General features: G+C 39.6%; 1 pseudogene across 1 annotated transcript in view; it reads left to right on the top strand.

The window, feature by feature from the left end:
* The window catches only part of LOC306879196 (voltage-dependent T-type calcium channel subunit alpha-1I-like), an 88,339-nt pseudogene that overhangs the window by 33,371 nt on the left and 35,924 nt on the right, over positions 1-19,044 (top strand). Inside the window, exons 9-23 of the transcript in view lie at positions 172-323; positions 944-1,129; positions 1,211-1,328; positions 2,389-2,544; positions 3,900-3,990; positions 4,520-4,656; positions 6,907-7,314; positions 8,276-8,376; positions 11,331-11,454; positions 12,621-12,689; positions 15,520-15,698; positions 17,096-17,222; positions 17,313-17,438; positions 17,919-18,008; positions 18,080-18,272. The product of the transcript in view is annotated as a voltage-dependent T-type calcium channel subunit alpha-1I-like (transcript). The remainder of the gene's footprint in view (positions 1-171; positions 324-943; positions 1,130-1,210; positions 1,329-2,388; positions 2,545-3,899; positions 3,991-4,519; positions 4,657-6,906; positions 7,315-8,275; positions 8,377-11,330; positions 11,455-12,620; positions 12,690-15,519; positions 15,699-17,095; positions 17,223-17,312; positions 17,439-17,918; positions 18,009-18,079; positions 18,273-19,044) is intronic.

Genomic DNA, 19,044 nt, shown 5'->3' on the forward strand with positions numbered 1-19,044 from the left:
TACATGCTGCTGATATCAAGTGATTTGGCTGTCCATGTGTTCTTTCAGTGACTCTTGAATGAGCTGAAGAACATGAGGTTGAGTTGATGAGAATCTCTGTCTCTTCATTGTTTCTCTTCATTATTTGAGTTAATGATGTGCTTCATGTTCTCATTCTGTGTGTGTGTTCAGCCGGAGGAGCTCACTAATGTTCTGGAGATCTGTAACATCGTCTTCACCAGTATGTTTGCTTTGGAGATGATCCTCAAGCTCGCAGCATTTGGTTGCTTTAATTACCTGCGCAATCCGTACAACATCTTTGATGGGATCATCGTGATCATCAGGTAATTACCAGTGAAACACCTACTGATGCTTTTCTGTTACATTTAAAGTATTTTTAAGGGTTTAATACACCTTAAACTGTGCATGTACATGTAGACATTTGGGGTTGGGAAGAGTTTGTAATGTTTCTGAAATAAATTTCTTCTGCTCACCTAGGCTGCATTTATTTGATCAAAAATGTTGATTTGCTTCTCAATACTGCCCAATCAACAAAACATTTTACTGGCCAAAAATAAATCTAAATAAGGAACAGGAATAAAAAAAAGTCTGCAAGAGGACATTTCTGTATATCATCAATGTTGAAAACAGTTGTGCTGCCCAATGTTTTTGTGGAAACCATGATACATTTTATTTTTCAGGATTCACAGATGAATAGAAAGTTCAAAAGAACAGCATTTATTTGAAATTATTATTATTTTTTTAACAAATCTTACATCAGCTCAACTCTCAATCTTGTATATCAACAAGCAAACATAATCATGTTTTTATCATCACATTTACCTGTAGTTTTGAAAATACAGCTTCAATATGTAATGTTACGTTATCATGAGACATGTGTGATAGAATAATTTCAATAAACTTAGAATAGAAGAGCGTTCATTAATGAGCATCCCAATCGCAGTGTGTGTGAGATCGTGGGTCAGTCTGACGGCGGTCTCTCGGTGCTCCGCACCTTCCGCTTGCTGCGGGTCCTGAAGCTGGTCCGGTTCATGCCAGCGCTGCGCAGACAGCTGGTGGTTCTGATGAAGACCATGGACAATGTGGCCACATTCTGCATGCTGCTGATGCTCTTCATCTTCATCTTCAGGTGTGTGTGTCAATTTGAGACTAATGGTACAAGACCACTGTAGTATTTTTTAATCAAACGGCTCTCTCTGTGTGTCTGCAGTATTTTGGGAATGCATATATTCGGCTGTAAGTTCAGTCTGAAGACGGACACTGGAGACACAGTCCCTGACAGAAAAAACTTTGACTCTCTGCTGTGGGCGATCGTCACTGTGTTTCAGGTAAAGAGAGAGAGATGTCACACACACACACACACACACACACACACACACACACACACACACACACATGTTGGAACATGAAAGCATGGATCCATCCTGCCTTGTCTCAACGGTTCAGGCTGGTGGTGGTGGTGTAATGGTGTGGGGGATATTTTCTTGGCACACTTTGGGCCCTTAGTACCAATTGAGCATCGTTTAAACGCCACGGCCTACCCGAGTATTGTTGCCGAGCATGTCCATCCCTTTATGACTACAGTGTACCAACAAAAGAGCAATGATATGCAAGTGCTTTAACCAGTTTCACGTACCAAGTAGCCTACACGTAAAATGTTTTTTTTTTTTATATATATAAAATTGTATAATAAATAAAAAGAAAACAGATAGAATAGAAAAAGAATAGAGCAAGCTAGGTTTAGAGGCCTTTTTTGTTTTTGTTAATTTTATAATAAATTAGAAAACAAATAGATAAATCTAGTGTTAGTGTGTTGTTTTTTTAAAGAATAGAATTGGAATAGAAAGTGCTAGAGTTAGAGGGTGAAATAAAGATGGAAGAGATGTGTTTTTAGCCGATTTTTGAAGATGGCTAAGGACTCGGATTGAGTTGGGCAGGTTATTCCAGCAGGAGGGAACATTTAATGTCAAAGTCTGTGAAAGTGATTGTGTGCCTCTTTGGGATGCAGCACAATAACGCAACATTCACTTGCAGAACGCAAACTTCTAGAGGCACATAAGTCTGAAGTAATTAATTTAGGTAAAGTGGTGCAGAGCCAGTAGTGGTTTTGTAGGCAAACATCAATGCTTTGAATTTTATGCGAGCAGCTATTGGTAGCCAGTACAAATTGATGAACAGAGGTGTGATGTGCATTCTTTTCAGCTCATTAAAAATTTATATTGTTGCCGCGTTCTCGATTAATTGTAAAGGTTTGATAGGACTTGCTGGAAGACCTGCCAAGAGACCATTGCAATAGTCCAGCATGGACAGAACAAGAGCGTGAGCATGGAGTTGTGAAGCATGTTCACACACACATACAAATCTCTCCTCACATGTGTGTGTGTGTAGATCCTAACTCAGGAGGACTGGAACGTGGTCCTGTATAACGGCATGGCCTCCACGTCTCCTCTGGTGGCTCTGTACTTCGTGGCTCTGATGACGTTTGGGAACTACGTGCTGTTCAACCTGCTGGTGGCCATTCTGGTGGAGGGATTTCAGGCTGAGGTGAGTCCTTTAAACCGGTTCAGTGCTTCATTGATTACACTGTCTGATTCAGTTTGATTCCTGGAGCTGCACATTGATTCTAAACAATGAACAAATCGGAATAGTTTAAATTAATTATTTTAATATTAATACCTCTTGATAATAATAGCTCTTGATATGTAGAGTGAGGCAAAGCGGTCCTTCAGTTTCATTTGTTAATGTTAGTTAATGCATTAGCTAAATTGAACTATCAATTAGCACTATATACATTTTTTATGGCATTTATTAATCCTTCTTAATGTTAGTCATTGTTGGTTCATGTTATTTCACAGTGCATTAATTAATGTTAACAGATAACAAAAAAATATATTAGTAAATGTAAAAATTTACATTACTTATGATTAATAAATGTAGTAGAATTGAGTTATTTGTTAGTGAAAATGCATGGAGTTAACTAATGTTAAAAATGAAACATTATTGTAAAGGATTAATTTAATTAGTTTATTTTTAATACTATTGAGGTCAAATGTAATTCAATTTATTTTTGCTCTTTGTGTTTTTGTTCATATTCTTTTTTTTTGGAAAAGTATATGTGGAAGTCTATTATTTGTTTTGCACACTTTAGTTTAGGGACCAGTTCTCACTATTAACTATCTATTAACTATGACTTTTGTCTCAAAATACTCCCAATTTGCTGCTTATTAACAGTTAAGGTCTTTGCATACTGAGTACAACATTTTTGTATGCATTTTAAATTTTTTCCGTATTCCTCATCCTTTCCTATCAAAATGCTTGCTACGGATGCGAAAACGCAGAAAATCGAACCTGTGTAAACGTGATTGACACAATGTGAGGTCGTATTCATTTTTTAGTATGCAAAAATGTGGATGAGAATTTCAGACTCAGTGTCCAAAGTTATTAAATAAGGTAGTTGTTAACTTTAGGTGTGGGGTTTAGGATAAAGGGATCTAAAATATGTTCATGCAGAATAAGGCGCTAATATGTGCTTTACAAGTATTAATAAACAGTCAATGTGCTAGTAATATGCATGCTAATAAGCAGCTAGTTAATAGTGAGAAATGGTCCCTAAACTGAAGTGCTCCTCTTTATTGGTAGAATAAGAGAGTTGCAGTAAGCAGAATATAGATAGTTTCTTTATTGGGAAAGACATAATGTAGTTGTTTCTGATTGGAATTGTATGCTGTTCAATGAGGTTTGTGCAGCTCACGTTCATCCTCACCAGACTCTCTATTTCTGTAAATCTGTTATCTATAAATTTAAATTTGTGGTGAAAAAGTCTCTTTGACTTTGTGAAATCTCAGCTGTTGTTTGAGTGTTGTCCTGTTCTTCATGCTGATGTGAGCTGTGTGTTTCAGGGTGATGCCAATCGCTCGTACTCTGATGATGATGATGAAGGATCTTCCTCTAATGGACGTGAACAGCACAAAAACTCGCTCACGTTCTCTGGTACGATCACAGCACATTCACTCTCATTATACAACCCATCAACTACATCCAGATCACTGCCATGCTTCATTTGTCCTGAACTGCATCTCTTTCATCAATGTGTCTGACTTGACTTATTATTAATGTGAAGTTGATTTGGACTCCTATTCAAATCTATGCACACTGATTCCTGCAAATGATATAAAGCCAATCTGATTGCAGTTTGGTGTCTTGAGAAAACGTTTTTGTGTCCTGGAAACATTGCGTATGAATCTACTCAACCAGTGTTGTTGCTCTTGGTTGAGATGTTAAACAGACTTGAGATGGTGAAATCTGAGCATCTTTTAGTGTTTAATCCTGCGGGATTGTTTGACACTTTTGATGGACTGTTAATCCTCCAGTTTCTGAGTGTCTGTGGCTGTAAAGGGCGAAGAACTCCACAGGGACTCATGAAGGAGACATTAGTGCTGTCTCTAGAGAGCTTCACAGCCTGTGTTGATGGCCAGAGATCTGCTCTTGGCTTTGGATGACTGCCGTTTCTTTCCTCCAGATCCCAAGCTGTCGTCTTTCACTCCTAATGGGCATCTGGATCTAGAGCCACTGGCAGAGGAGAAGACCAGGACCGGCTTCTCCGAGGAAAACCACCGGAGCAGAACCATCTGCCTGGGCAGGAGATCCTCATCTCTGGTCAGTCGATGAAGAAATCAATGTCATCACGTCAGATGATCATTCGTCATGTGTGTGTTAGTGTGTCTGTGGATGTAATGAGTCAAGGAAACATTAGTGCAGATTAATGTTTGGAATTACAATATGCCTCAAGCACAGACTCGTGTGTGTGTGTGTGTGTGTGTGTGTTTTTGCGAGAGACCAAAATTCACTTGATAATGTGCGACGGACGCTCAGCCAATGCTTTTGGGGTTTCCATAGAAACCCCTCTTTTAATTGAAACAGCCGTGTTTCGAGAGAGACGAGCGAGAGCCGCTTGGGTTAAATATAGTGTGTCGGGCTGTTGTTCTTGAAGTCACGTGCCGTTGGGAGATTGTGGTGGGAAAGAGTCTCTGGGAACATGGTAAAACACTGTAAAACCCGTGAACGTTCAGACAGAATGAAATGTTTCTTGCTGCGTAAATCCCTCATCCTAATGATGTCGAGTCACCAAACGTGACGTCTGAACTGTGTCACTTTATTGACGGTCAGATGTGAACGCTGAGGTTTCGTGAGCATCAGGTCAAAACGAGAGCTTGACGCTGGAGAACACAAGTTTCTATGGCAACTGCTTTTGCCGCCCATGCTGCTAAAAATGAGCAAATGCAGTCAGTGAGATCAGAAACACCACGGCTGCAATTAACACACACACGCGACTACATGAAGTTAACTCATCCGCAGTGCTTAAAGGCTCGTTAGGAGTCAGGGGACTGATTTACAAAACATTCAAGAATAAAATACTTCCTTACTGGAATTGTCGTCTTATTTTCTTTCTTAAGAAAACAAGTTAATAATATTTTGTGTTCCAAAAAATACTTCTTAGGAGTGTTCTTATATTATCCATTAAAATTGTTCAGATTTTTGAAAATAATCTTCTTAAAGTCCATTTTAAAATGATTTCTTAATTTAGGATAGGCTCGTCTTAAATCCCTAGAGGTAAGATGTTGCTTGAATTTATTTCAAATTAATTGCATTAAAACACATCATTATAATACTTACTGCTACTGGCTATGGATGTGCATGACTTGGCACCAAAGATAGATAAAGTAAACAATGATCGGTAATGATTATGCATAACGCAACTTTTTGCTGAATTCAAAATTTAATAACAGTACAAAAACAAGTGAAATAGGAAGCTTGTTTTTCATTTTAGCCGATACATTGGTGGCCAAAATTGTTAGAACACTTGACCGATATGAAAATATTGAAAATATTGATGTTAATGAAACCTGCAGATGGTTGCTCTAAGCATAACAAATATCAGATAAATTCGTACTGTTTTTATCCACTTTTAACTTTAATATTTGGTATGTCCACCTTTTAGAGCAGCACATCTCTCTGGCATACTGTAGTGTCAATATATTTCCCGGGAACTTCAACATTAATGTTATCCCATGCCTTCTGCAACTCAAGCCAAAGAACAATAGATCTGTCCAGTTTATTTTCCAACTCGCCCCAAATTTGCTGGATGGGGTTGAGGTCTGGACTTTGAGGGGCCAGTCTATCATTTTCAATGTTCCAGGAGTTTTCTTCTTCAGAAAAAAATATAATCAACATATTTGCACTTACAGACTTTTTGTAATTTGAAATTTCTTAACTTCTTTAAGAAGATTTTTGTGAATCCAGCCCCAGGAAAATAATGTTACTTATTTGAGAACTACTTAAGAATGTTCCAAAGTGCAAAAATTCTTAATTTCTTCACTTCTTTCTTAAAAAAGATCTTTGGAATTCACTTTTTATAAACTCTTGTGGGAAACGTGACTATATGATTCACTGAAGAAGGCTTGTTGCCGAAATGTCTGATTGTTGTTTGCTCTGTTGCAAAATTAAAATAAATTGTGAAGTGACATTCAGCCAAGTATGGTGACCCATACTCAGAATTCGTGCTCTGCATTTAACCCATCCAACGTGCACACACACAGCAGTGAACACACACACACACAGCAGTGAACACACACACACACGCTGGACATTCACTCCCCCTACAATTCCTGATGGCCGGAGACTCGAACCCACAACCTTCGGGTTACAAGTCCGACTCTCTAACCATTAGGCCACGACTTCCCCTTAAATTATTTAATTACTTAAATTCCCCTTAAATAAATTGAAAGTTATTAAGAATATTAAGTGAGTACGGATACCTTACTTGAAGTTAACTCCTTTCTTAAAAATATTTTTGTAAATCTGACTCCAGGAGATAAAAAATGAACAAGTTTCCTTCTTTCTCTGTAGCGCCACAGCCGCAGTTCTCATTACCACCACTGGGGGCGTGCTCCCTCTCAGCCGTCCTGGAGCCGGCGGTGTAGCTGGAACAGTGTGGGTCGCTCCGCCCGTGGCCTGAGGGCCAGAGGGGTCATCGGGGGCAGCTTACGGGTCCGCAGCGTTCACTCGTACCCCGCCGAACATGAGTCTCTCCTGCCCCACCCACCCTTCCTGTCACGCCGTCACCGCCGCGCTCTCTCGCTCGAGCTGCCCGAGCTCCTGCAGCGCCCCCTGCTGGTCCGGAAGAAGAGCATGTCTGCAGAACAACAGGACTGCAATGGGAAAGGCCCGGGCCCTCAGGGGCCGCTGCTGGGAGAGGTTTATCCACAACTCAACGCACGCAAAGACAAGAAGGACCTGGAGGAAGACAACGAATATGTGAGTGCAGAACAACATCCTGTTAAAATGGCTATAAGTGTTTCTTATAAATGAGGTTTTCTTGTCAAGGCGTAATGTTTACAATGAGGACGTGTTCCCCTTCACTACAAATAAATGACAGACAGATTAACAGATAGATGGATGGATGGATAGATAGGTAGATGGACAGACTGATGGATGTGCAGAGAGACAGATGGATGGATGATGGGTAGATAAGTGGATAGACAGGAGGATAGGCAGATAGATGAATAGACAGGTGAATAGATAGGCCAATAGGTGGATATATAGATGGTTAGAGAGGTGTACAGACAGATGTGCTGTTGCTTTCAGCGGTCAGTAAGTGTTGAGTACTCTCAGCTCTGCTGTTGAATCCATTATGCTAATTTCAGATGATTTTCTCTGAGAGAGCACATGAAAAGTGGAATAAAGTTACACATTCTCTCTGAACCCGACGATCTCTCTCAGTTTTAAAGGTCCTTTAGGAAGCTCTTCCTCTCAGTGAAGTGATTTAAAAACGCTATTGTGAATCAGTTTGAGCGTATCATCAGAGCGATTCTCTGCTGAGCGGCATATCGTCACGTCTGACAGATGACTGAGGAGAATCTCGGCTCATTTTAGTGTTTAATAAACATCTCGTAAGTGAAATACGGCTGCAGTAGATTCACAGACTTGTGTTTGTGTGTGGAGGATAAACAACAAGAAGAAGCTCATTATGAACAATGACAGCAAACACAATAGCCAAACTCCGCTGGGTCACAGCAGCTGTCCGCTCACATGAATATGGATGTCATACGGATGCGTTAATCCTCATATTTTACTCCGTTTATTGGAAACGTCTCCCAGGGAAAATGAAACTGGTATTCAAAATAAATTGGAAAGAGTTGCCTTTATCTCAGATAACCAGAGCCCTGTGTGTGTGTGTGTGTGTGTGTGTGTGTGTGTGTGTGTGTGTGTGTCGCAGAGCCTGTGTTTCCGTATCCAGAAGATGATGGAGGTCTATCGTCCGGACTGGTGTGAGAAGAGAGAGGATTGGTCCATTTACTTATTCTCCCCTCAGAACAAGTATGTACTCAGATACACTCTCCTTCTGTTCAAATCTATGTTCAGTCAGTCTGATTGACTGAATGATGCTTTTCAGAGGTGTAAGTATTTGTGTAGCATTACTTCATTCCTACAATTAATCTATACTTTACTTGAGTTCTGTTAAAATACTTGTGTGAATACCTGTACTTTTACTTAGTTACAATGAAAATAATCCTTTTTCATGTAGATAAAATTACTGTACTTATTTAAGTACTGTACTTATGTCATATGACTTCAATTGTTTCTCAATTATTTAAAAAGAAAAATAGATTTTCTTTATTCTAATGTGAATTCAAAAGGTGAGGGTGATGAAAATATTCATGTAACAGATTTCAGTTTAAACATCTGCTGTGTTCAAGAGGTTTACACAGAACAATGAGAAAATAGTCCTTTTTGACAGGTTTTACTTCAAAAATACTAAAATGAGAATATCTACAGCTTCTTGATTTCAAAAGTCATATTAACTCTCTCCCCGATAGCATTTTTAATTATTTTCACTAAAATTCCATGCCGCCCAGAATATTTCGAACATGCAGTACATCAAAATAAAGAACAGACTATCTACTTTAAATTTTTATTTTTTATTTTTTTTTATTTTCCATTTTATCCTAACTTCAAGCATTCTTTTTTTTAATCAACACTTGAATGAAGGTAGGTTTCATAAAAATAAAAAAAAGCAACATTTTGAGCAAAAAGCTGAGAAAATTGCATTTTGATCAAATACCACATCTGGATCATATTCAGTACTAATATCAAAGTAAAGATGCAGTAGATGGCTTCCATCAGCACTCTTAAAGCTTACAATCCTTTACCACATCCTGGAAAGATATTTAATTCAGTAACATTAGGCAGTTTTCATTTATAAATGTGGTTTAGTGTTAATGATCACATTATTTTTCATATGCATATGTTTACGTATGAGATCGCTCATTTCTTTGTCTGTGTTTTTGATTGGCACATTCTACACTCATTGAGGAGATGCACAATCGTGCCCCCGAGTGTTTAATAACGAGAACACTGAAACCCAGTAATTCCGTGTTTGGCAGGGAAAGAGTTAATAAGCTTAAAATCTTTTTAATTTAAGTACAGTTTCTTAGTGCAATGCTTGATCTGGTGTGAAATAGCGAATGCAGTCACTCTGCTGTGTATCGTGTCTGAATGCCCTTCAGACAGCTCTGTATATCGACTGTATGACGCCGACTCTCGTCTGACCGCCTCAGACTCCCGCTGCTCTGCTGAGCTCCTCAGCATCTGGTTTGGTTGAGTCTGGTCTGTATTGACGCATCAGGATGGGTTTTCCTCATGTGGTCTGTCAGATGTTCTTCATCAGAATCAGAGTTTAATGAGACTCACAGATCTGATTAGAGTCGTGCTGATAGCAGGAAGAGTCCATCAGAGATGCTGCTCGCTGTGCTGGAGCTCAGTGCTGCTCTACATGACAGAACACACATCTGAAGTTACTCAGAGACTGCAGAAGGGCAAACATATGACCGCTGAGATTCTCAGGCCTGTTTCACAGCATGTGATCATTTCAGCACTCATATGAGCAGATCACATTGTGTTGATAAAGCAGGTGCTTTGGGTGAAGAACTTGTCACTGGATATTGTCAGCAGCCTATGACACGTGAACAGCTTGGACAAACCATCACTGATCACTGTACATCAGGAGCAGCTGACAGCAACACGTGGGTTTAGGGAAGCATGTATATTGGAGTCACGTTGGAAATCTGCTATTCAAAATTAATTTCAATTGATTATTTTAGGATTTCAAAAAGTTTAAAACAAATGCTTACATAAAAAAATGTAGAATTGGCAGTATTTGTCACATGCATGTTCCCGTTTTGTTTCCTGGTTGAACTTATTTGGTCGTTTTCCTGTTCCTATCCTGATGATGTTGATTTGTCTCCAGCTGTGTTTATTTAGTCTTGTTAATCGTGCTCCTTTATAAGCCTGTCTCCTATGTTCATTCAGTGTCTGGTCTCAGTTAGGTTAAGTGTGTGTATTCACCATGTTTCCTGAGTTTGACTATTAAATGTTCCTATTACGAAGATTCCTGAGTCTCCTGCATTTTCCTGCCTGACACACCGTGACAGAATTTCTATGTTACTAACCAAATAATCACATTTATGATTGCAAGTATGAAATGTATTTTTTTTTAGGAAATTTTATATTTCAAAAGGATATAAATCCTTATGTCTATGAATGCTATTTAATTATACTATATATAAATATTTATTTACAAATGATGTATGCACATGTATGTATACACACACACGAATACAACCTTTAAATATGCAATATGACAAAAAGGTGGGCTTTATGATCTAATATTCTGAAGCTTTCTGCCCAGGATTTTTCAGGAGTTTTGCTTGTGTTTAGTGGCAGGTAATCTTTGCCGCATTACTTTTCTTCTTCTTTTTTTTTTTTTTTGAAGGAATGTCTGTGAAATACATTTATTCATTTAGCTGACGCTTTTATCCAAAGCGACTTACAATTGCTATATATGTCAGAGGTCGCACGCCTCTGGAGCAACTAGGGGTTAAGTGTCTTGCTCAGGGACACATTGGTGTCTCACAGTGGATTCGAACCTGGGTCTCTCACACCAAAGGCACGCGTCTTATCCACTGCGCCACCACCACCCAATAATAACTAGTATTATTGCTCTTTGCAGATGGTGGCACTATTATTTCAACTATTTCAGATAAAGGACACATAAAACAAAATAGACTGTGATTGCTGATTGTTTTATTTAGTTAAGTATTATAAAAATGTTTACAAATTCATTTTAGCATTAGTTTTTGTTATGCAGCATAAGATATAATTTCATCAGTTAGCCTTAAGATCTCAACAATATCAAAACTAAAGTAGACTAGAAACACAAAGTAATAATGGTGGACTGAAGACTGACTGTCTCTCTGTCGGTCTCTCTGCAGGTTTCGTCTGCTGTGTCAGACGATCATCGCTCATAAGCTCTTTGACTATGTGGTTCTGGCTTTCATCTTCCTCAACTGCATCACAGTGGCTCTGGAGAGACCCAGAATCCATCAGGGCAGCCTGGTACGTTCCTCACTCTCTTTCACAGTCTCGTCTAGCAGGAGTGGCACAGTGATTTGCAGCTCTGCATGAATACTGTCACATCAGTGCCTGAGCTTCATGAGGGAGAAACCAACAAAAAACTCTTTATCTTTAATCAGCTTTAACTCCACCTGAACGATCTACACAGATCTGAGTGTCAGACAAGATCACGACGGTGTAGCATCACATCCTGCAATCAGACAGAAATCAAACAAAATCTTGTTTTACGCAATGTTTTCTCAAAATGTATTAAACATACTTAACTGAAAATGTTTATTACTCATTGAAAACAGTCACCCTAGTAAAGACTTATCAACCACCAGAACACCTTAGCAACCACCCACAACACTCTAACAACTACTTGGCAACCATCAAGAACGCTCCACCATGTACCAACAGTACCAAACACCCTAGTAACAACTTTTCAACACCCTAGCAACCACCAAGAACATCCCATCAACTATGTACCAACAAAACAAACAGCCTAGTAACAACTTTTCAACACCTTAACAACCATCAGAACACCCTAGCAACCAATTAGAAACCAACAATAACAATTTACCAACTATCAACAACACAAAACAGCCTAGTTACAACTTTTCAACATCTTAACAACCATCCGAACACCCTAGCAGCCAACAAGAACAATTTACTAACTATCTATCAACAGCACAAAACAGCCTAGTAACAACTTTTCAACATCTTAACAACCATCCGAACACCCTAGCAGCCAACAAGAACAATTTACTAACTATCTATCAACAGCACAAAACAGCCTAGTAACAACTTTTCAACACCTTAACAACCATCAGAACACCCTAGCAACCAACAAGAGCAATTTACCAACTATGTATCAACAATACAAAACACCTAACAACTTTTCAACACCCTAGCAACGTGCTCTGATTGTGTAGTGGTAGCAAGCACTCACCCTGTAGTGTCTCAGTGGTGTTGAATGAGTGAAAGTGCCTCAGCTCTGTGAATGTAATATTTCCAGCAGGATAATCACAGGATATTTCACCCCGCTGTAAAAGTCACGCGTCTCAATCCTAGCCCTGGTGTATCATTAGCTCATGCCGCCGCCGCTGCTGTAACCTTCATTCTGTTTCTGTTACGTGTTTGACCGTCTCCCTTTCTTTTCCCGCCAGGAGCGAGTCTTCCTCACCATCTCCAACTACGTTTTCACTGCCATCTTTGTGGCCGAGATGACTGTCAAGGTAATAGCTCACCTGAGCACCACACATTTACATCTGCTGATCTCTACATCAGTCATCACTGACAGTCTTACAGGTTCCTTTAAATCACTAAGTACTGCCAGACAAGAAGAAAACACCACCCAAACATCCTCATTATGAACCGACAAGAACACTCTTCCAAAACACCCTCATAAAGACTTATCAACACCCTAGCAACCATGTAGTACTGAGTGTGTAGAGGAGTGTAATCTATAACAATGCACATCATAAACCCATCTGTTTAGGCAAGTAGATATGGGTCATGACATGACATATTGTAATACAAATGAATTTGTAGTTAACATGATCACAAATTAATAAAAACATTGTATATTAGTAATTATAATGCTTTCAATTTCAACAACACAACTGAACATTATAATGCTTTTCAACAAAACTCCGGTGAAAAAAATAAATAAAATTTTCCCCAAGCCCCCGTTAATTTCCGAGACGTGTCCAGGGGAAGTGTCAAATAAAATGCTATTATTATTTATTTTACAATACATTGATCTTGCCATGAAAACATAGTTGGTGGTTCAGCAATTAAAATGAATAAGTCTTGGTGGTCAGTGACACTGAACTGATTCTGTTGTTTCTGTAGAAAACACATAATCTGACTATGTTTGACTGTAAAAAGTCATTCATTCTCACACACACGCTGAGGCGGTTCAGCAGTAAGTGTGTTCATTACAGTGTCTCAGCGGTGCTGTCTGCTGCTCACACTGATTATTCAGCTCATTTAGATCATTTTAAAATCAGCCTTGTTAGCAAATGAGCCAATGAGAGCACTGGAGACTGTCGCTGTGCATGCTGGGAGAACACTCTAGTAAATAGTCTCCAGTTTAAAGCACACTCTGAGTGTTGTGCGGTTAGTGGAGTTTGTTTTAGTCCGGCTCTGAAGCGTCAGGGAGGCTGTCGGTGTCCTGTAGGTTTCTGTCTCTGAGGTGAAATCAGCTTCAAACGCAGTGCAGCAGGTCTTTCTCTCTCTCTCTCTCTCTGTACCTGTCAGACCTTACCGCGGTAAAACCTCTGATGATGCTGTCAGAGCGTTCTTCCGCTCGCAGAGAGGCGCGGCATGGGTCTGCTCTTGATACGCTGCAGACAGCAGCAGAAAATAACACCAAAGTTACTGTATAATCATACAGAGGGAGAATAAAAGACTTGAGAAAGAAGAAATCGCTCCACATATCTTTAGTTCTCAATATCAAAGGTCATGTGTCCATCAAACCTGGATATGTCAGCACAAATTCATTGTGAGGGATCTATTCAGATTGCACAGATGCCAGCAAACTCAGGTCTGCTCTATGTCTTCTGTCGTCTGATCGATAGTTTAGAGCAGTGGTCGGCAACAGGCGGCCCGCCAGCAATAATATCTGGTCCTCTCCCGTAGCCAGATTATTTTGATAGCGGCTGGTTCTGAAATAGATCTGTCATGACAGCAACAGTTACTCACAATCAGAGTATGTGAGCGGAGCGGAGCGCGAGTGGAGCGGTGTGATTTTGAATGGAGCGAGGAGCGGATTTTTTAAAAGTCGGAGCATCGTGGTTTTCACTCGCTCTATCACCGCTCCATCACGAGTACAATTCATGCCAACGGCCCGTAATATAACTGCATATTTAGCAGGAATTCACGTTAAACATATTTAGCTAGCTAGATAGAAAAGGATCACTCAAATCAGAAAGAATGTGAAGGCTATGATGACTGCACTGGACATGAGCAGGAAGTTATATTTCTCAAGGAATTGCAAGTTAAAGTCATAATTCTAAGATATAAACTTGCAATTCTGAGAACCTATCAGTCTTTCCCCCCCCTCAAAACTGGACTTTAACTCTCAATTCTGTGGAAACTTTTTTTTTTTCTTTTTTTCTTTTTTATTCAGTGGTGGAAACGGGCTTCCATAGAACTGTGATATTTCAAACATAGTGAAATACTTTATCTGCGGAGCGGTGTTTCTGAGTGATTATTAAATACTTGGAGCGCGGAGGGGAAATTGTTGACTCTGACCGGACACGCAGGATGACTCGCAGGATTTTACACAGAGTAACAGCTCACTACCAGTTACAAAATACACTGGAACAGTCAGTCACAGGCAATTCTGCTTGCATTTATCATCAATTAATATCTTAAATGATCCTTTGACTATGTTCTGGCCCGCCATCTAGTGGTGAATTTTCTTTTTTGGCCCGATGCCAAACTTACTTGCCGACCCCTGGTTTACAGTTTTTCTTTCATCCAGTAAAAGCTCTTGTAGTGTAATTGTAGAAACGTCCAGCTTCAGCTGCTGCTTCACGTGTCTTTCTGCTGTTAAATCCTGACTGATTTGTATCAAATAAGCATCAGAATAACTGTAGTAATATTTCCAGACTGAACCAGCTCAGCTTTACTTGATTCTCCATCAATCATTTTTTCATAAAATCAGTGCGTCTCAAATCTGATCATCAGGATCTTTTGAGGAGCGTTTGTTTCCAGAAGCTTTACTTTCACTGTTCCTCAGCGGAGGAATGATCTTCACAAGCCTCCAAAACATCTTGCATCTTTTGAGGAGCGTTTATTTCTTCATAATTTGCTCAGTTTTAATCTCTGAAAACAATTGTGCTGTTTTTTTTCCTCCGTGTAATCACTATATCAGACAATATGAGCCATAAAAGCTTGATATATCAAATATGATGCGCAACAAAAAATAGTCTATAACACAAACTTGTTTTTAAATATCTTTTATATTTTGTTTAAAGCTTCAATAAACTCTTCCATGAATTGTTTAGGCTCTAAAGGGTGAATATTCTGCATGTTTTTGTTTGTGTTCTGTCTCAGGTGGTTTCGAAGGGTCTGTATCTGGGGGATCGAGCGTATCTGCGCAGCAGCTGGAACGTTCTGGATGGGTTTCTCGTCTTCGTGTCTCTGATTGATATTGTGGTGTCGATGACGGGTGGAGCAAAGATCCTGGGCGTCCTGCGTGTGCTCCGTCTGCTGAGAACATTACGCCCGCTCAGGTGAATAACTAATTAGTTGATTAATTAGGTCAACTAGACACAAACCAGCCTCACCTGGGGCCTCATATATGAAACTCCCTGTAGATTTCATCCTAAAAGTATGTGGGCACAAAAGCTAGATTTTACACCAGAACGCGCAAAAATCCCTTTAGAAACCCCAGTCAGGGGAAGATTGTGTGTACGTGCATCTCCACACCGTCTCCTCCCAGAAATCACCATATATGGAGCTTACAACGCCTCATTTTATGATGCAGAACCTCATCTGCATATCATTTCTAAATATCTTCATGGAACATGATCTTTACTTAATATCCTAATGATTTTTGGCATAAAAGAAAAATCGGTAATACTTTATTTTGATGGTCCCTTTTGAACATTCTGTTGATACTAAGTAATGTTGCAATTACATGTCAATAAACTCTCATTAGATATTAGTAGAATGTTTGCTTCATATCTGCTAACTCTTTATAGTCATGGTCTCCCAACAGACACTCTACTGACTGTAAGTAACTTTGCAAGTACGTCAACTTATTCTAACCCTAACCCTACCAGTCTACTAATACACTACTAGCACTCTAATGAGAGTTAGTAAAAATAGGTGCACTGTTACTTATAGTCAACAGAATGTGTTAAAGGGACCATCGAAATAAAGTGAAACCGAAAAATGTATTATTTTGATCATACAATGTATTGTTGGCTATTGCGACAAATGTACCTGTGCTACTGATGACTGCTTCTGTGCTGCAGGGACACAGATGAAGTTTCTATTACAGTTGTGATGTTAGTGTGTCAAGCTGACCTGAAAATGTCATGGTTTTTCAAAAAAAATTCAAAGCGGCTACACAGAACTAAAATATATATATTTTTAAATTATGTTAAACATTCATTACGTCTCTCAACCTCCATCTGAGTGTATTTACATGTATGCATTTGAAGAAATGCACATTCTGTTGAAAGTGTACATTTTTATGAGTTCTCGCATGTGAATTTTGCTGGGAATCGATCTCATAATACTGCCATTGCTAAAGCTGCCATCTAATGCTTGAGCTTCAGGAAAGCACAGAATTTTTTTTTTAATTTTAAATCTAAATTTTGAATAAAATTTATATATTTAGAGTATGGGTCACCATACTTGGCCACACACCACTTCCCTTTCCCTTTCTCTCTTTTTATAATGTACTGTAATATTCAGATTTTGTAAAATACAAATGTTAAGCAGGTTTAAAAGTCATGATTTACTCATGGTTTGCTGTTTTATCGTATTTTTTCATCCTGTTTTTTTTTCTTTGTGAATTGTATTGAATTTATTTAGGGCCATTTTGAGTCTCTGAGGTTGACTGTCCATAGGTCCGGTGTGGTTTTGTGTGTTTGTGACTCGGTTCTTCATGGTTCCTCAGGGTGATCAGTCGAGCTCCAGGTCTGAAGCTGGTGGTGGAGACTCTGATCACATCGCTGAAGCCCATCGGAAACATCGTCCTCATCTGCTGCGCTTTCTTCATCATCTTTGGCATCCTAGGAATTCAGGTTCATCTCACGTTCAGTCGACAGTGATCTCTAGTCCTGCTCTGTCAGCCGCTGATCTCAGTGTGTGTGTGTGTGTGTGTGTGTCAACAGCTCTTCAAAGGGAAGTTCTTTTACTGTGTGGGTTTGGATGTGAAGAACATCACCAATAAATCCGACTGTCTTTCTGCCAATTACCGCTGGGTTCATCACAAGTACAACTTTGACAACCTGGGGCAGGTGAGGGGTCAGGCTCCTTCTGCTGGTGAACGGATGCATTTGGTTCCTGAAGTCTTTGTTTTCCCATTTATTTCCTCCATAAACATTACAAAATATTCTCCAATAAAGAGTTATTAGCCATTAACCAAACCAGCCAGAGCTGAACATTACACACTTTCATTTGATGAAATAAATGGTATGAAAATGTTGTCAATAATGACAAAGATACAGACAGTTGTATGAACTACTATCCCATGATGCATTGTGAATGACACTGTTAAAATCTGTTAAGATCTTCACTGTTTGTTCAAGTATTGTTTTTAAAGTCAAGTTAGACTCACACTGACTGTCCGACTCACTCGTGATTCTCTGTCAGGAGAGATTTATTCGTTAGCTTTAGAGATCTGTTCTATCAGTTCAGTCCTGTGGAGGAAATGAATGTGATCTTGACTTCCTGCCGCTGATGATCTGCTGTGTTTGTTTGCTGATTCTCCATTTCAGGCTCTGATGTCACTGTTTGTGTTAGCATCTAAAGATGGATGGGTAAATATCATGTACCACGGGCTGGACGCGGTCGGGATAGACCAGCAGGTAAAATACGCACGCACACACACACACACACACACCTCAGCGTTGAGTGTTTTAACTCTGTCTGTGTTCAGCCCGTCATCAATAACAACCCCTGGATGCTGCTGTACTTCATCTCCTTCCTGCTGATCGTCAGCTTCTTCGTCTTGAACATGTTTGTCGGTGTGGTGGTGGAGAACTTCCACAAGTGCCGGCAGCATCAGGAGGTGGAGGAGGCACAGCGGAGGGAGGAGAAGCGGCTGAAGCGCATGGAGAAGAGGAGGCGCAGTAAGAGCTTTCTGAAGGAGTCTGAACGTCTCATTAGTTTATCATCTATTCTCCATCGTTTGCTTCTCTTCTTCATTTGTCTTCAAATCTTTCGTTCTCGTCTGTTATTATTATTCATCTTCCCATGTCGTCTGCTGCTCTCACTCATTTATCTCTCGTGTTCCTCCTCGTTCTTCTTCTCCTGAGATCCTGGGTCACATTCATCAGCGCTGACCCCACTGTTTCCTCTTCTTCCTTCCATGCATCATCTCATCCTCATTTACATCCATCCATCACTCTTTTCGTCTGTCAGTGAAATATCAGCTCATGTTCCTGTCAAAGCATCAGCAGTGCAGGTGACGATGATGATGATGATGATAAAGGAGTAGTTCACTTCCAGAACAAAAATGTACAGATAATGTACTCACCCCCTTGCCATCCAAGATGTTCATTTCTGTCTTTCTTCAGTCTTAAAGAAATTATGTTTGAGTAAAACATTTCTCTCCATATAATGGACTTCTATGGTGCTCCCGAGTTTGAACTTCCAAAATGCAGTTTAAACGATCCCAGCTGAGGAAGAAGGGTCTTATCTAGCAAAACGATCGGTTATTTTCTAAAAAAAAATTACAATTTGTATACTTTTTAACCTCAAACGCCAGTCTTGGGTAGCTCTGCATGCACTCTTTTTCTGATTCATGACAGTTAGGGTATGTGTAAAAACTCCCATCTCATTTTGTCCTCCAACTTCAAAATTGTCCTACATCGCTGTTTTACCGTTCTTTGTAAAGGTCTT

This window comes from Barbus barbus, assembly GCF_936440315.1.
Source record: "Barbus barbus genome assembly, chromosome: 13".
NCBI classification, from domain to species: Eukaryota; Metazoa; Chordata; class Actinopteri; order Cypriniformes; family Cyprinidae; genus Barbus; species Barbus barbus.